The following is a 4462-nucleotide window of genomic DNA, read 5'->3' on the forward strand; positions in this document are numbered from 1 at the left end:
CCTCACCTCCCTGCGCTTTGCGCGCGAACGTTCCCTGTTCGCGCGGCAAAGCCTGGAGGAGGCACGGCCCCGCAGCGTGTTCGAGCGCCCGGTCTACGGGACACCCTGCTTACTTCGAGGGCAACAAGCGCAACGCAAGGCTGCGATCTCGCGCACTTTGCGCACGGCTGGAGAAGCTTTGCTGGCCGGCTTTCGCTCCTCGTGTTTACCGTGCGTTAAAGTTGCGCGTCCGTGGCTCTCGCAGCTCTTGCGCGCCCGGTCGCAGAGAGGAGTACGCAACCTCGACCGCACTTTCCCTGCAGGCTTCCTTCCGACTCGAAGTCCTGCGGCGGTCTCAACGAGGTGCCACATCCTCAATGCAGTCGGTCGCCCCCGTTTCGGTTGGGCTCTGGCACGACGGTCGCCACCGTCTCGCCCTTGAGTGGCCGCTGTTGGCGCTCGCTGTGAGGTGTTCAGCGTGCTGTCCGTGTTGCCGACGCGGTCAAAACGAGTCGACGGCTCACGTTCCCTTGTGCGCCGAAGGCTCTCTTGATATGTGATCCGACCCTCAGACAGACGAAGCCAAGGGAAGACCCAAGGCCGCAATGTGCGTTCAAAGAATCAGTGCTCAGTGTGTCCTGCAATTCACACCAAGTCTCGCAGCTGGCTGCGTTCTTCATCGACCCGAGAACCGAGTGATCCACCGCTTAGAGTCGTGAAAAAGTGTTTGTTCAATTCCGTACAGTCAAAACCAAACGTTTCTGGCACTCGGCCAAACAGTGGCCAAGAAGGGCGCTTTTCAGCGCACGCTTGGACTCCAAAACTCTGCCGCGCCTTTTTCGGCTGCCGCAAATCGAGCAAACGGTGTGTTTCGGACGGCGTTTCGCTTCCGCTACTTGCGAGTGCTTTCGTGGTCCACCCCTCTATAAATACTCGGGAGGCGTCGAAGCCGGTTCTCCAAGCCGGACCCGTAGGTATCGTTGTGTGCTCGCTCTCATTGGCCCGCCTAACCAGAAAATGCCTGCGGTACACCCATTTGGATAAGAGTGCACGCAGATGCGGGCCTCGACGGCTACACATTTCCTCGGGCGGCCGCCTCCCGGCCTCCGTGGAGCGCGGGATGCACGGTCCCATCGACAAGCCTCTCCCGTTTTTACCGTGGCGTCGCGGTTCACCACGGCGGGCGGGTCGGTCTCCTCCGCATAAAAAGGGGGACCCCCGCTTTTTGTTCCACGAAATCGCACAAGCTTTTTTCGCATCCACGGTTTGCCACCGCACACCAAAATGCCGATCCGGCTGCCTACTTTAGCCAACAGGTGGAGCCAGGCGCGCCGTACTTGCGCGGCACTTCCCACGTCCACCGAAGTCGGTGCCAAGGACCACTTTCGGCGCCGGAGCCGCGTACGAGCCTACTCGAGGCGGAAGAACGAAGCCAGCAAGGGCCTGGCCGCAAGTGCGTTCAATTGTCGGGACGTCCAAGTCCCTCGTTCTTCCGTGCTTCCTCTTTCGGCAAGTCGTTGCGGCACCTTCCCAAAGCGCGCAGACCCGCTAATCGCGACGAGCGCGACGTGGCCGTGCCGCCTTTCCCTCGGCAGCAAGCAAAACGCCTGGCAACGTCGACGCTCCCCTAACCGCGATCTCGCACCGTGTTTCGTGTGGCGAATTCAAAAGCCGGCCGGCGCTGCTGCAACCATTACGGTCGGTACGCATACGCCGCGGAGGGCGGGACGGTCATCGGAGCGTGCGGTTCCTCCATCGAGTACTGCGCACCTCGGCCGTCGCATCGCCGTGCCATGACCGGCCGCGCGTCAACGCGAACCGGTGCCAGCGAGATCCCTCGCCTGCAAGAACCGACCGGCAGCCTCCGTCACCCGAGGACGCGGAGGCGCTTGCCGCGGACGGCGGGACGGTATGCACTGGTGCACAGCGGACCCGTCACATCGCCAGTTCCTTGACCGACCGCCGACGCTTGTGCCGTTCCTCTCGTACTTGGCAGTCGCCGCGCGATTGTCGGGTCTCGTTCTTGCACGCTCGAACGGTCGGGAGGGCACTCGGCTGGCGTTTCGGGAACGCGCAGCCTCGCCTTCTACCGACGTAACCACGACTCGCCGTTCGCGCTCCGCCGCTCCTGTTTACAGTACTAGGCGGTCCCGCAGCGGTCGGGTCGCGCATTTCGAGCGCTTCGAGCCACGGTGCAGTGGCGGGTCGAAAGCCGACCTATGAGTGCGTTGCGCCGTTTGTACCCGCGTCCGCCACCTGGCCGACCGTCCAAGGTCGCGGTGTTGGCGTCCGCTGGGCGCAACAATTTGTCACGGGGTGCCGCTCCACATTCAGGCAGCCCCGTGGGGAAAAGCCGACCCCGCGTCCAAACGGGGTCAGCGGCAGAAAGTGTCGGGCGCAGACGCAGCTGAGGCGCTCACCCTTCACAATCCGTTAATGATCCTTCCGCAGGTTCACCTACGGAAACCTTGTTACGACTTTTACTTCCTCTAAATGATCAAGTTTGGTCATCTTTCCAACAGACCGGCGCAACCGAAAGGCCGCGCCGGACATCGGTCCGAAGACCTCACTAAATCATTCAATCGGTAGTAGCGACGGGCGGTGTGTACAAAGGGCAGGGACGTAATCAACGCGAGCTTATGACTCGCGCTTACTGGGAATTCCTCGTTCAAGGGGAACAATTGCAAGCCCCTATCCCAATCACGAAAGAAGTTCCACGGGTTACCCAGTCTTTTCAGACAGGGATAAAGACACGCTGCTTCCTTCAGTGTAGCGCGCGTGCGGCCCCGGACATCTAAGGGCATCACAGACCTGTTATTGCTCTGTTTCGTGCGGCTAGGAGCCGCTTGTCCCTCTAAGAAGGTTGTAAGGTGCTGGGAACCCCGCACCTATTTAATAGGCTAGAGTCTCGTTCGTTATCGGAATTAACCAGACAAATCGCTCCACCAACTAAGAACGGCCATGCACCACCATCCACCGAATCAAGAAAGAGCTCTCAATCTGTCAATCCTCCCAGTGTCCGGGCCGGGTAAGTTTTCCCGTGTTGAGTCAAATTAAGCCGCAGGCTCCACTCCTGGTGGTGCCCTTCCGTCAATTCCTTTAAGTTTCAGCTTTGCAACCATACTTCCCCCGGAACCCAAATACTTTGGTTTCCCGGAAGCTGCCCGCCGAGTCATTTGAGTAACTCAGGCGGATCGCTGGTTGGCATCGTTTATGGTCAGAACTAGGGCGGTATCTGATCGCCTTCGAACCTCTGACTTTCGTTCTTGATCAATGAAAACATTCTTGGCAAATGCTTTCGCAGTAGTTCGTCTTGCGACGGTCCAAGAATTTCACCTCTAGCGCCGCAATACGAATGCCCCCGTCCGTCCCTCTTAATCATTACCTCGTATTCCAAAAACCAACAGAACAGAAACGAGGTCTTGTTCTATTATTCCATGCAAGTTTATTCAGGCGACTCGCCTGCGTTGAGCACTCTAATTTTTTCAAAGTAAAAGCACCGGCCATCTCGAGGCACACAATGAAGTGCACCAAGAAAGAACCGGCATGATGTTCAGTCCGAGCCGTCGCATCGGGTAGATGCACTACTCGTCTGGAACTGAGATCCAACTACGAGCTTTTTAACCGCAGCAGCTTTAGTATACGCTATTGGAGCTGGAATTACCGCGGCTGCTGGCACCAGACTTGCCCTCCAATTGATCCTCGTTAAAGGATTTAGAGTGTACTCATTTCAATTACGGGGCCTCAAAAGAGTCCCGTATTGTTATTTTTCGTCACTACCTCCCCGTGCCGGGAGTGGGTAATTTGCGCGCCTGCTGCCTTCCTTGGATGTGGTAGCCGTTTCTCAGGCTCCCTCTCCGGAATCGAACCCTGATTCTCCGTTACCCGTAACAACCATGGTAAGCAAGTAACCTACCATCGAAAGTTGATAAGGCAGACACTTGAAAGAAACGTCGCCGGCTCGTGGCCATGCGATCAGCACAAAGTTATCCAGAGTCACCACACAATACGGGCCGAAACCCGATCGATCTTGGTCTAATAAAAGCACCCGTTACCCAAAGGGCTCCAGGCTCACTGCATGTATTAGCTCTAGAATTGCCACAGTTATCCAAGTAGGAAGAAACGATCTAAGGAACCATAACTGATTTAATGAGCCATTCGCGGTTTCGCCTTATTTCGGCATGTACTTAGACATGCATGGCTTAATCTTTGAGACAAGCATATGATTACTGGCAGGATCAACCAGGTAATCGTTCGACTGCGCGTCCGTCCTCGCCCTCGGCGGGCCGGACGCAGTCTGTGTGCGGCGGAGGCCACCTTCAGGCGCCCCAACACGCTTATTTTGCACTCCGAGATGACGGCGTTCGAGCTCGCTACGGCACAACCTTCCCGAAAGACGAGTGGGAGCCGTGCGGCAAGAAGCACGTTCATGCTCGCTCTTTTTCGTTGCATCGACTCGGTCGCGCCGTGCGGGTTGCCCAAG

General features: G+C 57.6%; 2 non-coding genes across 2 annotated transcripts; both read right to left on the bottom strand.

The window, feature by feature from the left end:
- Nucleotides 1-541: 541 nt before the first annotated feature.
- LOC142795459 (5.8S ribosomal RNA) lies at nt 542-694 on the bottom strand. The gene has a single exon (XR_012893045.1). It is a non-coding gene; the product is annotated as a 5.8S ribosomal RNA (ribosomal RNA).
- A 1719-nt stretch (nt 695-2413) lies between these two features.
- Nucleotides 2414-4228, bottom strand: LOC142795461 (small subunit ribosomal RNA). The gene has a single exon (XR_012893047.1). It is a non-coding gene; the product is annotated as a small subunit ribosomal RNA (ribosomal RNA).
- Nucleotides 4229-4462: the final 234 nt, after the last annotated feature.

Source organism: Rhipicephalus microplus, unplaced genomic scaffold, assembly GCF_043290135.1.
Source record: "Rhipicephalus microplus isolate Deutch F79 unplaced genomic scaffold, USDA_Rmic scaffold_685, whole genome shotgun sequence".
NCBI classification, from domain to species: domain Eukaryota; kingdom Metazoa; phylum Arthropoda; class Arachnida; order Ixodida; family Ixodidae; genus Rhipicephalus; species Rhipicephalus microplus.